Here is an 18558-nt window from a genome sequence, read left to right as displayed (position 1 = left end):
ATTCGCGAAAGCCACTATCGTGGCGCGTAGTATCTAAAAGGTTAATCGTCCACTTTTCACGCCACTGGGATGACAGATTTTCTAAACACACTTGAAACATTTGGAAATAATTATAGCAACATTTTGTTAACAAACGCTTTATTGTGAATTTACGGTAAACAAAATTGCATAGTTATTTATCTAAGGCGATTATACGAATGAGTTATTTTTTGTCGAATATTTTACTCTTTAATAAATAATTCTTTAAAAACAATTCTTTATCCGTTATAAATCGTCTTATTTGTTCATTCGAATGATTCTTTATTCGGCATAAATTGTTTTATCTATCCAATCGAATAATTCTTCATTCGATAGTGCCGAATAAATTTCTATCCAGATACATTTCCGTTCGACGGAATATTTATCCGACAGCGTCGAGCAAATTTGTGTCTGGATAAATTTTTATCCGACCGAATATTTATTCGATAGTGCCGAATGAAATGTTTTGCGTTGGTCTCTATGTTCCGTCGGTCGTCCGTATAAAATTCGTCCCGAAACTCTGCAACAATGTTGCGCCGAGTTAAAAGGTGCGCGTCCGATCGCTCGTATAAAAAGGAGAAACCATTTTTGCCGGACAAAAAAAATTCGCAAGCATGCGCGAAACATTGACAAACGTGTCCGTCGATGTTTATTAGTGATTGCACCGGCACTTTCGCGGCGAAGAAATCGCGAAGTCGGTCCGTAAACGTTGGCGGGGTCGGTTTGCGTTTCGCGCGAAATCGCTGACGGACCACGGTGTAAGAAATCTAATTAATTATACAGGCGACTATGGCGAAACATTGTTGCGGATCGAGTCTATCGATTGACAACAGTGCTGGTCAAACTTCCGGCTGGCCTCTTGTCAATTAAAACGCTGCCAGATAAACCTCTGTCGGGTGATTTCAATATCGCCGCGTGCGATTGTACAGAAATTCCGTTTCGCGGGGCTGACGGCAATAAAGCAATGAACACGCAGGGAACGTTATTTCGGCCGACGACGTTTATGGCCGTGGATTTTTAAACAAATTGTTTAAAACGAAGTCGTTATTGACACCGCGCGATTTACTCTGCTGCATTCGACGCGCCGGCCTTCGTTACAACGTTGCCGAGAAAGGCACAGATGAAACGTCCGGAAGGGTGCGGAAAAATGTTTGTTCGAACCTCATTGTATCCTCTAACTGTACCAATTTTCTCGGAATTTTCGAGCGCTCGTTGGTCGCAGGAGAAATAATTTACTACTCGAGAGTAGGTCGTTTAAAAATAATTGAGCATCGAAGAGTTTAATATGTAACACTGTGTTGTTTAGATATTATTTATAAATATTCCATTATCATTAAGATTGTAAAATATTATTCAAAAGATGTACGATGTGCATAAAATAATTATATGCAGCTTTGTTTCCCGGGGAAGTTGAATAAACCATAGCTCCTGTGAGAAAAAGAAGTAGTACGAGTCGATGAGAAATCAGATTGCTGAAGTCTTTCCGTCTAAAGTATCATCGACTCGCTCCACTTAATAATAATATCAATAGAAATTAAATTGCGCAAAGAATATCGAAAATCGAGAATAATCGAGCATCGATTAATTTAGTAAATAACACTACGTCATTCATATATTATATATTAATTATAAATATTTCACGATCGTCAAAATTGCGAACTATTGTTCAAAAAATATACTATGTCTATAAAATAATTCTACGCAACATAGTTTTTAAAGGAGGTTAAATAAATCGCAACTTCCACTAGAGTAGCAAGTAGTACGAGTCGGTGAAAAATCGGACCGACGAAATCTTTTCCCGTCGGAATTATCATCGGCTCGCGCCACTTACAGACTTCGAAGATTCGCCGAATGAAGATCGAATTCCGCGAAGAAGATCTAGAACAATTAATTTCGAGGCTGCCGGTGGATGTCGGCGGCATCGCGTGTCGTTAAAGTGCTGTGTTGTTGTTAGGCTGTTATCATTCGCATCTAACGCAAGATCTGACCCGTAAAAAGACCATGGTACCTGGTACCGACGTGTGCGTTTCACCGTGAAATCGAATGATTCGTTTCGCGAAGTTCCGCCCGAAACGTTTGCTGCAAACGTTCTAACAACTTAAAACTGTTCTGTCTTTCGAACTGATGCCCGCCTGGAATTTATATCGCGCCACTTTCCCGACTATTCAATTATCAAAAAGACCGGACCAACCAATAAAATTTGTACAACATGAAACGTATATTATTGGACTAATAATATTAATATAAAATTTATACACTGTCTCGTTAGTCGAGAAACAATTATAACACGGACAACAATAGCAGAAAGAACAATGGCCGTCGGTTTTGGTCTATCGCGATCGGCCTACTGACTCGACAGGAATGTAAAACACGCTGCATTATAAGTACTATACTTAAACATAGTACTTAATACCCGGTAATCACGGTACTACGAAGTCGATCGAATTCCCGCGGCAGACAGCTCTCCTTTTAATCCCTTTGCGCGACTACGAAAATTATCTTTGCATTCAATCAAACCCCTCGTGTGCTCGCTACTGCCCCTGGGGTTAGCTGGTTATTGCAGGTGCGCAAACTTCCATTTCAGGTGTATGAACTTCTCACCAAACACACTCCCCACCCACGGTAGTCCACCAACTCCTCCGTTTACACTCGGCCAATAGCTGATTTAATATCGCGCTTTGTGATGCTGGAACTGTTCTCTGTCCGACTGGACAATGTTTTCACGGCGCCTCTGTTAACCGAACCGACTGCCAGATTCACTGTCCTCTCGTAATTGTTATTTTACTGGAGCCGGAAGTCGCTCTCGATCTGAGAACGACCTAAACGTGAGAGAGCGAATGTTAAATAGGTTATCGGGTTGTTCAAACGGTCTGAAACACGAGCGACATGTATAAGCTGTTCCAGAAACAAAGAGAAAGTTGCGTGAAGTGATTTGGAGCAACTTTTACTTTTGCGAAAATTTTCTACATAGCTCCGTTGACGAGTTATTAAAGAAAAACGCGGGCCAATTAGGGATTGAGGAAAGCAGACGCCACGCCCTCCTTGCAGCAACCGCGACACGGCGGTGATCACATGGGCGGGGCGTCTGTTCCACTAGCTCTCTGATTGCTCCGTGTTTATCATTAATAACTCGTGAACGGAGCTACATGGAAAATTTTCGCAAAGGAAAAAGTTGCTTCAGGTCGTCTCAGGAATCGCCACATTCAAGGGATTATATTTTCATGACATCATCCCCGTGTGCTAATCTAAAACACGTTAATTTATTCACAAAACTGTCAATGATAAATAAAAACGTTCCGAACGGTCTTCAGATTGGTTTAAATATTTTTCCATACTTTGTAAATACGCGCACGCGCTGAAATCCAATCAGGATCAAACCCGATCGAACTTCGCCGTTATCGAACGCGAACATCATCGAAACTAATCGCGCCCGTGGAAAACCGGTATAGCACTTTTCCGTCGAGAATTTCGCGCGGCGTCGGCTACTGCATCGCGGGATATAAGACCCGCGGCCGTTCAAGTATAATAACGATTATAGTCGAGCAGACCCGCGCGCAGCGAGAAGCCCGCCGAGCCGCTGCGCGAATTCGGCTCCCTCGAGGAGCAAGGAAAACAGAAGAAAATCAAGGGGGCTCTCCCGGCGTTACACGATCCTGCTGAAAGCTGCCCTCTCCCCCGAGGAGGAGAGCTAATCCCATCAAAAGTTTTCAGTATGTTTATAATCCACTGATCGCTCGCCTTTCCCAGAACAATTTAAAAGTTTCCTCGACGCCGTTATCCGGTCCGGTCTCTTTGCCCTCGGCCCTTCAATCCGTCGCCCTTCGCGGGCCCCTCTCCTTAACCCGACTTCATTTTGCGGCTCATAGATTGCCGAATTTCACGGAGTTACCCACCTAACCGTCCACCCCACCTCGCCACCGGAGGAAAAAAAGAGAACCGTCCAGACGCGAGGTATTTAAAGTTGATCAGCCTTGTTTCCCTAAGATCGCGTTGAAATTTTAATGGCCGGCTGGCACGGCCGCCGCCATTTCGTCGGAGCCTTGGTATATGTATAGCGATCGTTCCCTGGAATACCGCGATGTCTAATGGAGCTGTGATCGACGATGCTGTTCATTGACAGAGCGTTTTAAATTCGATAATTTTCCGCTCGAGCTTGCGCATTGTTGCAACTGTTTCCGCATCCAGGTACAACAATGTATGATACGCGAAAATTTATTATAAGAGATTTCAAGTGAATCTGCGAACCGCTGTGCTCGTTTTCAACATTGTTAAACGTTCGCTTCGATTATACAACATTTTGATATTCTCGCGGACTATCTGTGCAGATTTTAAATGTTCTTCTTTAATTTATCAATGCAAAGACGCTATGTTTATTATAAATCGAAGAGTACACCGCGACGTTAATTTGCAGCACTATTAAACATTAATTACAACTGTGCAATTTTAAATATTTCCCTCGACCGTGCGGCTGCTAAATATTCTTCCCGCTTCTAAATATTGATTCGCAACATTGTTGAACATTCAAATCTCGCAAATGATTGTAATCCTCCCCATTGAGGGACAACAATGTTAGACATTCGTTCGAAGCGTGCATCTTCTCTAAATAAATCCTTCGGATGTCCATTAATAAATCCGCAGTTTCTGCCGGCATGAAATAAGTCGAGCAAAGTGGCAATTGCGCGAGCTCGCTGCCGAGTACAGATTTTCGGTGCTTTGAATCGCGTCGCAAAGTATCCGCGAGTGTTTCCAGTCGGATTCCTAATGAATAGTCACTTTGCGTCGCGAGGCGGCAGGGAGAGCGCGCGGGAGAACGTGAGGGGGGACGAAAGGAAAAGGGAGAGAGCGTCATAGAGCGCGAGAGTACGCGAGAGAGGGCGAGCGAGAAGGAGAGAGTGTTAGAGAGTGCGATGGAGCATCGAAGAGGGCGACAGATAAAAAAGAAAAGTATCGGAGAGCACAAGAGAGCGTCTGAAAGAAGGAGAGAGTGTCAGAGAGCGTCAGAAAGAATGAGAGAACGTCAGAGGACTCGAAAAGGTCAGAAAGAAGGAGAGAACGTCGGAAAGCTCGAGAGGGCGTTAGAGAGCGCAAGAAAGCATCAGAGAGCCAAAGAGAGCATCAGAACGAAGGAAAGAGCATTAGGGAGCACAAGAAAGCGTCAGAAAGAAGGAGATAGCGTCGAAGAACTCAAGAGAGCGTTAGAATTCCCAAGAGAGTGTCAGAAAGAGGTCGAGAGCATCAGAGCGAAGGAAAGAGCATTAGAGAGCACAAGAAAGCGTCAGAGAGCTCGAGAGAGTGTCAGAGAGCTCGAGAGAGCATTAGAGAGCCCAAGAAAGCGTCAGAAAGGAGATAGCGTCAAAGAAGTCCTTAGAGCGTAAAAAGAGCCCAAGAGAGCGTCAGAAAGAGGGAGAGAGCATCAGAACGAAGGAAAGAGCATTAGAGGGCACAAGAAAGCATCAAAAGCGGAAGAGAGAGTGTCAGAGAGCGCGAGAGAGCGTGAGAGACTAGAGGGAGAATCGAACGCGACAGATGCGTGAAAGAAACGCGTAGGCCTCTTTGTGCTCGGGCGTGCTCGAAACGAAATCTATTGTTTTCGATCGTGGAGCACCGAGGCGGAGTATCGCGGCCGGAGAACCGGCAACTTGAACGCCCGAGAGCCCTCGAACGGCCGACCTGACGATTAAGTCGCCAAGTGTCTTGAAACTACTCGAACGAGACGCAAATGACGGATCGAGAACCTCTCCGGACCGGTTTTGTTCCGGGCCGCTCTCTCTCTCTCTCTCTCTCTCTCTCTCTTTCCCTCTCTATCTCTCTGTATCGAAACGGATCAACCTCCCTCGAAACCCATCCGACGCTCTGAATCGAGATTAGGCCATTTTTTACCGGTCCCCCGCCGCACACTTCACGCCACGCAGACACCGAACGGAATACGCGAGACCTCGGCTCTCCCCGTTTCTCAATTATTTCTAATTTATTCTCGGTTCTTTCATTCATTCATTCATTACTGTCGTCTTAAAATGTATGAGGTTTATACAGCAGGCTGTAACGTTGTATATAACAATCTTAATCGTTGAACATTGTTGAAAATTGTACAAGCTATTCATTTTATTTACGTTTTGAAAAATTATATATTCGATCCGACGAATGTTTTGCAGAAAATTGTTAAATCGTTCGTTTACAATGCGACTTCTCTTTTAATTAATTTGATTGTCTGAACCTTGACTCGTTTGATTAATATTCCCTGTGGCAACATTTCGTGTTATTCGTTCAATATTTACTTAAAACACGTAGGTTCACGATGATTTTAACCGAGCTACTTGTATTTGTTCTTTAAAGTCGCTCGATTTTTGGTCGATAAACGAATTTTATGCTTTCCATATTTTCTTCTTCGACCGGTTCAACGAAAAGAACGGAAGATCGAGTATCGTCACGGATAATTATGCCAGGAACGGTAGGGCGTTTAGGTGGAACGATAAAACGTATCAACGGAGACTGTTTCCACGGTTTATTTTACCGGGGATTGTGTAAACGTTCGCGCAGCTGAACGTTTGCAGGAAGAATGAAAATAAGATAATAGAATTATTTCCATTTTATCGCTGCGATGAAGCTGTAGAGCAATTTAACTTGAATTATGAAATAAACAGATTTGCCCGGAATTTCAGTCGGCGTGCTTAAAGCCACTTAAATTGCGAGCAGTTGTACGTTACTATCGACGAAGATTAACGCGAAATTCGAAACGCGCTGCATTTCGAAGTAATAAAACGAGAATTCCTCACGAAAATTCGTGCGAACGATTCAACGTTGTCGTTCGTCCTTTCGTCACGATAAATTGCGTCCGCGGCGGACCGGCCATATCTTGCGTGTGCGCTCTCTCTCTCTCTCTCTCTCTGTCTTTTTTTAAACAAATTAAATGAATCGCGACACGATTTTTCGCGATTTTCGATATGCAAGTTTTCCAGCGACGCATTCGAAATTTCTAACGGAATTAAACATAACCTCGACATGTTTGAAAATATTATTCGAAGAATTTGTTTGTAATATTGTTAGAACGCGATTTTACTCGAAATGTCTCTTAAATGAAATTTATTCACAATGTTACACGAATAAAATTTTATTCTAATGATTTATTGGTTCTACTACTCGAATATAATATTATTTTAACAATTTATTCGTGGTAATACCCCTACAATATTTTATTCTATTTATTCGTATTACCACCCCAATAAAATTGTATTTTAACAATTTATTTGTATTATTACTCCAATAGTATTTTATTTTAACTATTTATTCGTCTACCCTAATAAAATGGTATTCTACCAATTTATTCGTATTACTGCCCCAATAATATTGCATTCTAACAATTTACTCGTAATACTACCCAATAAAATTTTATTCCACCAAATTCATAATTATCAACACATTATCCGAATAAAATCTTATTCCAGCAATTTGTTAAAACATTACTCGAACAAAATTTCATTAAAAAAATCTACTCAAAATATAATATGAATAAAATCGCATTGCAGCAACCCTCAACTCTGTCACAAATACTTTGACGTCTCAAAAGAGATAACAATCATCATCTCGTATATATATATATACATATATATATAATACAACAACCCCACCACCCCCTAATGAAAAAAATCCCCGTTACAACAAAGTAGAAAAGTAAAAAAAGCGTCCGAAATTCGAGTTTCAAATTTCCCACGGATCGAACACGGATCATCGGAGCGCGGCAATCGACGAAGAACATCACCGGCCGTCTTTTCAACTTAAATTACCCCGTGGCGGTCATTTGGGGGGGAGGGGGAGGGGGGCGCGCGTCGGGTGAAGGACTTCCGGCCCGCCAACTATCCGTCGACCATAATTACCAGTAAATTCACGGAGAATGAAGCGGGATTAGGCCGGAGCAACAGTATCCTGGCAGAAAGCCCGTGGCGTTTCGGTTGCCGCCTTTTGAATCTTAATAAATTATCCGTCGACCATGGACGATCGCGCCGGCAGCTACACACGGTCGGCGGGGTAGGGGGGTAGGGGTAGGGGGGTTGAACCGTTTCGTAGTGGGGGGCGAGTGAGTCGACGGTGGCGTGAGAGGGAGGGGGCATCTATCGGCATGCTCATTAATCACCCGATATATATACTGCCGGTTCGTCGCCGCCGATAATCGGCCGCGCCATAGCCGACCAGGGAATTTGAATTTCGGGGACGCGCATACGGTTCTGGCTCGAATATTATTGGCATATCGATTTCACAATCTACCCCCCCCCCCCCCCCCCCCCCCCCCCCCCCCCCCCCCCCCCCCCCCCCCCCCCCCCCCGGCCTATCCTCCACCGCCCCTTCCTCTACTCCACAGAAACGGTTCCGTAAAATCGCGCTGTTGAACCCGCCGGAAAAGGCTTTCCTCGGACGAGAGGAGTCCGACTCGTTTCCATTCATGGCGTCGCGGTCCCTTTCTACTCGTCATTTGATCTGGTAAACACAGCTGCGAAACGTCGACCGGCGGGAAATGGCCTCCGTTTGAAATTTAACGCGCCGACGATCGTGATTGGCCGGTTCGTAACGAGCGGCTTAGGATCACTGTGGCATAGCTCGCGTTTGTGGCTAATTAGAAACGGTCATCCTGGTCTCGAGGGTCTTTTTTATGGTTTAGGTCGTGCGAACATTGTATAATTTAATGATCGAATTGTTGTTGAAGGTTTAACGTTTTTAAGTAATCGTTATTTGTATTATATTGTATTACCGTTATAATATTACATATTATACTATTATTATAATATTTCATATTATGTCATTATTACAATATTATATACTATACGATTATTACAATATTATATACTGTACGATTGCTATAATGTTATATATTATACTATTATCATAGTATTATATATTTACATTATTATTCATTTACTGTAAGCAATTATAAATTATCCTACACGCCGCAAAGTCGCCTTGCAGCACTGTCTAATATTATATAATTGCAATATTGTATAATTACAACGACAATGTGTAAAATTCTTAACAATTATTAATATTTTTCAGAAATTATTCACAGTTGCAAATTGAACTTCATTAATCAATACAGCTCGAGGATATTTGCAATTTTGTTTGACGACGGTTTCAGACGTTTGAAAATAATCCTATTCGCGCGATCACGTGCTACCCACCACCCACCTCCTAATCTGTACTTTTAGACGAGAACGACGTTTTCGTACCATTCATCGAGAAGAGCGTTTCCATATCGTTCGTAGATTCAAAGAGAACCGAATCTGCGTCCTCTATCAGCGCGACGAAATATTTCGACGAGTGTATATCGTTCCGCTAAACGAAAGTGTGCAGAGTGTCTCGTGATCGAATTAACAAGGATACTTTTTAATTAAATATCGATTACACGTTTCATCAAATATCGGCCAGGTTGAATTAAACATTGACCGTGTCTCGTGATTAAACACGGATCGTATTTTTTATTGAGAAACGTGTTTCGATAAATTCCTGTGTACGGTAACACTGACGACAAAGTTACCGTGTTAAATAATTCCTGAAAGAAACGCAAAATTGGAATGTTTGTTTTATTAAATTGTTTTATATATTTATCGTATTATGTTAAATATTAAATGCGTATGAATATATTAGAGTTACAGTATATTGAATATTTATTTTAGATTATTTATCATTAATATATAGATTATATATTTATTTTAGAATATATATTTTAGATTATATTAGATATTTATTATATTCTACTAAATATTAGATACGCATACATAGACGTATGATTACAGTATATTAACCCTTTGCACTGGAAGCCATTTTAATTATAAATCTAATATAATTATTCTGGCTTCTATTATTTCCATTGTATGGAAATATTGCGACTCGTACCAACGGTTTCACTGTCGACAATTTTTTAAATCTAAACTATATTAATATACAAATTATTTTAGAACGTGATAGAATAATTTTAGTGTTGCCTCAGAGTCACCACTCGAGTGCAAAGGGTTAAATATTTATTATATTCTAATAAATATTAGATACGCATAAATATATGTATGATTACAGTATATTAAATATTTATTATATATGCTGTTACATATTAAAATACATATAAATACGATTAAATTATATCAAATAATTCTGGAAAAATGCGAAATTGGTAAATTTGATTTACTATTATCTTGGCCGACCAAAATTAATACCGACCGAGATTTTCAACACGATCGAACGCGCATTTCGAATTACATTCAGGATGTTATTTTCCAAAAAGTCGTCCAACGTGTTCAACTGCCTCATTCCTAGACATAGCCGCGTTTTGATTATATGTATTGTGTCAGCAGCACGTGCACATGATTGAGAGCATGAGAAGTATAATGCGTTCGTGTACAGTATTACCTCGACTGTTTCAGAAATCAATAGCTTTCATCCCCGTTAATAGCATCCCATCCAAAATTCTCCGCGCGTTTCGAAATTATGAGAAACCTTTTCGTACGGGACAAACAGAATTCTGTAAAATAAAATATAATATATTATTTAAAAACGGGAGAAATCTATGCAGTCCGAGGACTCTGTTAGGAATGATCCGCGTTAATTTATCAACCCTTAATCTATATCTACTAAAATCGATATTTGAAACAATTTACACTGCGTTCGATAATATATTAAATAATTTGCCAATGGCGACGGTCTATATAAACATTAAAATTTCTTAAAACACTTGTTAATTGAGCGCTCTATTAATGTTTAACACGGACAGAGTTTATAATATAAATAAAAAAGCCAATAAAATAATTTAAGAATATCATTATATCGTATGTAGGTTATTATTATTATTAACCGTTCGCAGCCGTGGCCATTTTAATTGAAAATCCAAAATACTTGTTCAGACTTATATTGTTCCGATTTTAAATAGCTTGGTGCATTTTATACATTACAGAATTCAATTTTTGTGACTCGTGTGACAGTTCACAGTTCTTAACAATTTCTTTAATACAACTAAATTCGATGAAAATTATGTTGAAACGTGGCATCGGCCGCAAAGGATTAAAAGATAAAAAGGATACCCCTAGCTAATTTATATTTCTTACAATTAACCTTGACTTAATTAATCTCGACAATTAACCCCGACTTATTTAATCTCGATAATTAACCTCTGATTTCGTAGAAAGTTGACAATAACGCCGACCGTCGACTCGGTTTTCCACGGTTAACAGCCGAGGGGTGCGCGCGAGTTGTGGGGTGATTTTTCAGGCGAGATTCGCGGCAATATTCCGAACGATTCTTTTCAGGGTTCGGCGTTGTCCTATTTTTCTGAAACTATGAGAAGAGGAGGGGGGAGGGGTGGTGGTCCGCGGAAGACGTCACGCGGTAGGACGCGCGTGCACATAGAGCAACGGCGTCCTGAATGCGTTTCGCCCGTTAAAAGCATCGACGAGAAAATTCGTTCCATTTTCTCTCGAAAAGAAACAGAAGAAAAAAAAGTACGCGCACCACCGTGAAGCGTGCTCAATCGTATCCATCGGGTATAATCAAGCCGGTGGAGGGGGATAGAGAAAGAAAGGCGACGATTAGATGTACGCGTGTCCCGGCACGGGGTGCGAAGGAAGCACCCCGCGTCCGCTTTGTTTCGAATATCGCGCCGGCTAATGCGGAAAACCGGCGAAAGGAACAACCGAGCTGTTTAATGCGTTTCGTTCGCGGAATTGCGTTTCTATCCGACGCCGGTTCTTCGATCCGATTCCGTCGGCGCTGTCGCGTTCGCGCGTTCTAACGCGCCGCCATTCATTAAGAAAACTATGCCAATCCTCGCGCATCCGAGCACGCGACGTAAGCCGATCGCTCAACTATTCCGCGATATTCCCGCCGAACAAAAATCGCAACCAAATGCCGGAGATCGCGCTTACTATCGTCGCTTATGTCGAATTTTTGGCGCGAATTTTGAGTCGATAAAAAAAATTCGCGAATCTTTTTCGCCGGCTGCGACGCGGTGAAAAAAAAGTGCCAAGTACGACGGTGTGCACAGACTTTGTGCAATTTTTTCTCAGAGATGCCTCTCATAGAGAAACTTACCTCGATCCTTCCTCTTTAATTTAAAAGAAGGCGAGCCAGGCTCCGATTTTTTTCGCGATGTTGCAGCACTTTGAAGTAACCCTTGCATTCTCGTCATGTACCATCGGCATTGGGTAAATCCAAGAAGCGAGGGTTACTTTAAAGTGTTGTAACTTTGCGGGAAAAAAATCGCAGTCGCGTTTATTTTTGCTTAAATTGAAGGGGAATGATTGTACTATGTTCTAATTTAGGCGGCATCTTTGTATAAAATTTTCCAAAGTTTGTGCAGTTTGTCAAACCTGGCGATTTTCAACTTGACAAACATCGCTATAGACAATAAAGTGTTACAATAGCAAAAACGCCTCGAACTTAAAATCAATAAATAAATAAATATCATCTTAAAATAGAAGTTTCAAGCTTTTATTTTAAAGAGGAGCCATTATCCTACGACGATTTTTAACGGAGTTATCGTCGGTCAAAGTTGGCCAACTTTCATCCAACTGTCTAGAATCTGTCTAGAATTGAATGAACGAATTTCCTTGGAACGTGTTAGATTACTATGATTCTGCGTGACAAGTAGTGGATCGAGGATCGATCGCTCGTCTGGATCAAGCGGCGTCGATCGTCGGCGTTTCTATAAGAATCGTTGGATCGATGCTGGGCAGCGTCGACGCGGCTTGGCGGCGGGTTTCCCTTCGGACAAAAGGCAAATTGCGAAATAATAATTCAGCAATACGGAAACAATAGGTGGCGAAAGGCGCATGCGGGGATCGAGCAAACCTCCGCCGGCCGTAGAAAAACGTCCAGGGGCCCACGCTGAAGCGTTATAAATTGTTCCATATGCACTGCATTAGAGTATAACGCGGCGGCTCAACCGCGCGCCCGGACGTACCACGTATTTATTGCGATAGGTTTTCGGGGACAAAATGCTGCGCCACCGAATTTATCGTTTCACGCACAAAAACCACTCCGCCCCCGTCCCCGATCCCCTTGTCATCATCCTGCCTCTCTTCCCCCTCTCTCTCTCTCTCTCTCTCTCTCTCGCTTGCTCTATTTTCATACTTTTCCGCTCACCCTGGTGTAGCCCTGAACCTCGCCCTTCGATCCCCGATTGTTCTTGCAATTGTTTCTATCCGGCTGTATGCAGTTGTATCCAAGCTATATGCAGTTGTATGCAGTTGTTGCTCGAGTTATTTGATGCTAACTTGAAAATTGAATTTCGCGGAAAAATTGTCAAACGTTGCGAGAACGTGTTGTGCCATCGATTGTCGGCTCGATTTGATTGTACGCAGTTGTACGCAGTTGTATGCAGTCGCTAGTTTAGACAGCATGTCCAACCAGTGACACCGTGAGTCGAGGATATAGTTTTCAACAGTATCCTAATTCTTGACAAAATTATTTCGCTTCGATGGTCACTGGAATTTTTGTTACACAGTTGTATGCACTTGCCGATCACGTTACTCGATACAAAGGAGGATGTAATATATAATCGAGCAATAGTTATTTATATAATTCTCTGAATCAATAAAAAATGTTTTTTTTTGTCAGCGTTCATTGCGACTGCTTCTATGCAGTTCTATGCGATTCTATTTAATTAAATACAGTTACGACCTGCATCGCTCAATTAACCTCTTAGGCACGGCTGGATTTTGTGCAAATAAAGGTTTCCATAACTAAATTACCATTTTTCTTAGTATATATATTTTTTCTGTATAGCTATATATATATATATAGTATTAATTACATAGATTTTTTTTCTTAGTGTATTGTACATACACACTTTCGCTTTAATCGTTTACTTTAATAATTAATAAAACAATTGAGGCACGAAAAATTCACGAAATCCACTATAGTGGCGCGTCGTCCCTAAGAGGTTAAACTACAGGCAATTAATTTCCCCTACCTATACTTATACAAGTATCCTACATCCAATTTCTTAGCATACTTAAAACAATCAGTTCTAAATCTTCACTGCAACAGATTCAATGAAACTCGATGCAAGCAACCATACGCAATTTTATCTAATTATGTCCGCTGTATCATCGACATTCTCGCGATCTTCCCACCGGCTCTACCCAAAAAATTCATCCTGCTCATTGCGTCCGATGCAGTTCCGTGCAACTATTATTACAATCGCCTCACCGGCCGATTACAACTAATGCGACTGCGCGAACGATCTCCGCAATATCAATTACGGCGACGCACTTACGCCGGGTTGAACAGGAAAATAGAGAAAGGAAGGCTCAGTCATTGACCACGGACGATAAAATTTAATTAAGCTGTCCTTGATGATACCAGTTCCGCCGACGAATCTCGCGCCCGCCGATCGTCGCCGCACGGAAAATCGTTCCGGCACCTGCGAGACTATTACATCCCCTGTAATGAAGTAGAAGGAACAAAAGGGCAGAGAGATAGATACGGAGAGATGGAGAGATCAGAGAGATGCATGCAAAGAGAGAGAGAGAGAGAGACTAGATAGCACAAGGATGTCGTGAAAACGTCTTAAAAAAGGTCCCAAAACAGGTGTTCCATGACAGTCGTCTTAAAGACGTCTTAAAAACGTCTCTAATGTCCGATGAACATACTGCAAACGTCTCGGATATCCTAAACATGTCTTGAATTTCCTTAAAATGTCTCGAATGTCCTAAAAACGTCTAGACTGTTCTACGAAAGTCCTAAAGACGTCTCAAATCCCCTACGAACGCTCTAAAGTCTTCTAGAATGTCCTACGAGCATCCTAGACACATCCTAGGTACGTCTTGTGTTCAAAATCAGTTTGTCTTTTAAACGTCTGAAAGACATCTTATGGTCGTCTTTAAGACGTCTTTTAAGTCGCTCGTACTCTCCGTGCAGCAGAAATGAAGATACAGCAAGACACAGGGAGAGAGGGAGAGAAGGAGAGGGATACAGATACAGAGTGGTGGGGGGGGGGGGGGGGCAAAGAGATGGAATCGGCGAAGACAACGCGTTCGGAGGCCGATAATCGCCGGTGCATTAAAATCATTCGAACGCCAGGTATCGGCTTCAGCATCCGCGATGTATTAACGCGCGGAAACGGGTCAGCACGCGGAAAAATCCCGGTGAAAACACTTACCGCGGATGCTTTTAAGATCGGATTCCGACGGGAAAACGCTCGAGGTGCTGGAACAATGCACTGGTCACGAACGATTGTCGTCGGATTTCTGCCATCGAATTTGTTTCCGTGGCGCGACGGGTGCAACGTCGCGCTCGCGATTCTCCTTTATATCCTATAAATAATTTATTCGTTCTGGCGACCACGAGACCCAGAGATCGTCAAATTTAATCTCGATTAACAGGTAACGAATTCGATGAGTATTTCACTCGCACGTAATTGTTCAATTTCCGATTTCTTTCGGAACATCATTTATACGATTACGTAAATAATTCACTGAATAGGCGATACATTTGATTTAATATATCGCTCGTGAATAATCGTCGAATTTCCGGTTCCTTCGGAAACATTATTTATATGGTGAATATTAAATATTCCATGAATAATTCATTCATTGTTTCTTGTTCTCAAATAAAATGCTATTTTTTTCAGCGATTTTATGCTGGATTTTCGCTTTCGAGAAGTGCTGTTAATCAGGATTTATTTGCGCTTGGATCGGTGCACGCGGGATCGCGAGATTTTTCGAGGTTATGTAAGACAGCTACCGGCGTGTATCCGGAATTTTTCGAGTAGCAAATTGCCGATGGAAAATCGGGGAGAACAATGTAGAGATTCGGAGGGATTGTTGCGAGAAAAGGTTCGATCCGCGCGAAAAGTTATCAAACACGCGAGATATTTCTCGCGTCCCGAGTTTTCTGTATTCTTATCAGAAGTTCTACGAGAGAGTGAGAGAGCCCGGCGAATCGAACGGAATAAAATTCGAAGCAAATGTAAAGTTCAGCAATTCCGTATAATGGATAGAATCGCGGAATAAGAAGAAAATCGATCTTCCCCCCCGTGGAACGATAGCATACAGCCGGCGACAAATTGTACATATTGAAACGAATTTCAAAGCTTCCCCCGTCGGCCACTGTTCTCCACGATATGAGCCAGCCGATCCAGGAAACTGGAGGATCTATTAATCGTGGACATCTTCCGGATAGATCGGAGCTACGGTATTATAGATCCCAGCGCCGATGTTTTCGAACTTGAGTCGCACGGAGACGAAATTCCGGGAAACCCGTTCCGCCGAAATGAATCTCTCCGGCCGAGAATTTTCGACGACGCTCTCCAAGATTCTACCTAATTTGTCAAATAATTTCGCAATTTTACAATCGGTCGTTTAGTTGCAAAACACTGTTTAACATGCCCGTGAACGATCTTTAAATGCGATACGAGGTAAAGTGCTCTCGAAAAAAATATTGCATCGCTGTGAAAAATGAATTTCTTGGGCCGAGAATTTTTGAGAATATACTTTAATATACTGTTAAATTTGTTAAATAATTTTACAACCTTGCGTATAATTATTTGGTTGAGAAAAATTGTCGAAGACGCTCGCGAACGATCGTTAAATGCGATGCGAGGAAAAGGGTTCTCGAAGAAATTATTATAATTCTCCAAAACATGAGTTTCTCGAGCTGGGATTTTTTGAGTACGTACTTCGAAGTTCTACCAAAAATATCGTTAAAAATTGCGAATTTTCCAAGCAACCGTTTAGTCACAACAAATTTGTAACTATGGTTTAATCGTAAAACTCGTCAATAGTTGAAAACTTTTATCAGCGCGAATAATTCTGAAAATTATGCTATCTCGAACTGAAAATTCTGGACGCGGGAATACGGCGATCTATGGTGTCCTAGTAGCCTCTGCGTCATCCTTAAATGGCGTAAGGTGCGTTACGCGAACCTATTGGAGAGCATCAAAGGAAATAAAGGGGCGGAGTCAGCGGGAAAGTCAGCTCGCGAATAAAATTAAATTGTGCCCGATCCCATTGACTGCCGCATTCTCGAATTCGATCGCAGATTTCGGTGACTGTTATGCGCGACGAATGCACGGGATTCCGCAGCCTATTTTACACCGGGGGGAACTTATCTCGCTTATGCGCGATATGTGTAATATTAAAGATTCCGTCGAACGTACACCGGGCTGTATTAAACACGGAATGAAGGAATGCGATATGCATACGGCATTTCTACGAATTCGCCGGACGTATTACACGGCCGGAGTCTCATAGAAAAATTCTTCCCTTCTTAAAAAATGTCGGACTGTGTTACCTGACCGGAAATGGGGACAACGAGGATGGATACCTTCATTTTTTACGCTTAAAAATCATGCTTTCTTTATAAATTTATTCCCACCAAATAACTCGACGTTACATTCTAATTTTTTTATAACAATTTAGACAGTTCATCGGAGATTATACAGGAAAATTTACAACTCGGAAAACTCATTTTTCAATTAAAGGTAATAATTTTTCTGAAATACATTTTGTTGAATCGTTTGTAATCGTATAAGTGAATATGCATTTGTAACCATTTTTCGCGATCAAATGGCTGGATTATAAATTTGCAAAATTATCTAAAAAATTGAAGAGAAATTCGATCTACACGTTCCAAAATTTTGAGCTCGAAAAACGAAAATAATTGCAATAATAATTAGAATAATTTCTATGCAAATCTTCCAATTTCAAGAAATCGTGCGTGGATATTTTTAAGAATTTTTCAGGATTGAACGCGTCAATGAAAAGTTGCAAAATTTAGTGGAATTTAAACAAAACCTCGAAATATATATTAACAAATTATTTGAGCCATGACGTTCATTTTTTAAATAAATACAGTAAATTTTTGAAAGGTGTTCTTCGATGGATTTCATTTTTAGGACAGCTGACATTCGTTACAAATTATTCGGGTATTATTGTGTCGATGATATTAATTTTCAATCGAGCGTACAGAGCGCAATTTTACCGATATTATTAATATTTAAACGAATCACTCACCGAGTTCTGTCCCTTGGAGACGCGTCACGATCTGCAACAGCGGAATTCCATAACTTTAAAATTACATCGAATGGAATTTATAATTCGATTATTACATTAACGATCACCGCCAATTAACAAATTATTAGTCGTCGAAATTTTCCGTTTAATCCCATGCATACGCTTCTTATTATATCGGTTTATCGACCCGGCCGAACCGCAGCCATTTGTCAAGATCCGAATTTTCGAATTCAAATGAGAAACATCAAACATCGAGAGGATAAATTGAACGACGCGTGTTCAGCATTTTTATGGACTATTTCATTATCAGCCGGGGCCCAGGCTCCGCTAAATCCTTCCGCCGATCATTATATTTTCATTTAAGTATGATTAAGTGTCGCGTCCAACGCGCTGAAATATATTAACATCCTATACAAATATATTAAGAATATGAACATATATAATAAAAGCGTATAGGAATATATTAACAGTGTGCGTAAATATATTGTCATAATACACAAATATATTAAGAATATAAATAAATGTATTGAGAATGTAGGTAAATATAGTAGCG

At 41.2% G+C, this 18558-nt stretch overlaps 1 protein-coding gene across 1 annotated transcript in view; it reads right to left on the bottom strand.

Annotated features, from left to right (window-relative positions):
* The window catches only part of Dip-lambda (Dpr-interacting protein lambda), a 135758-nt gene extending 117746 nt beyond the window's left edge, over positions 1-18012 (bottom strand). Inside the window, exon 1 of the mRNA XM_078187823.1 lies at positions 18006-18012. The gene's annotated coding sequence lies outside the window, so the exon portion shown is untranslated. The remainder of the gene's footprint in view (positions 1-18005) is intronic.
* Between the last annotated feature and the right edge of the window lie 546 nt (positions 18013-18558).

Source organism: Augochlora pura, chromosome 7 (assembly GCF_028453695.1).
Source record: "Augochlora pura isolate Apur16 chromosome 7, APUR_v2.2.1, whole genome shotgun sequence".
In the NCBI taxonomy this organism is placed as follows: domain Eukaryota; kingdom Metazoa; phylum Arthropoda; class Insecta; order Hymenoptera; family Halictidae; genus Augochlora; species Augochlora pura.
Note: the sequence above shows the minus strand (reverse complement) of the source record. Positions and strands in the feature narration are given on the sequence as shown.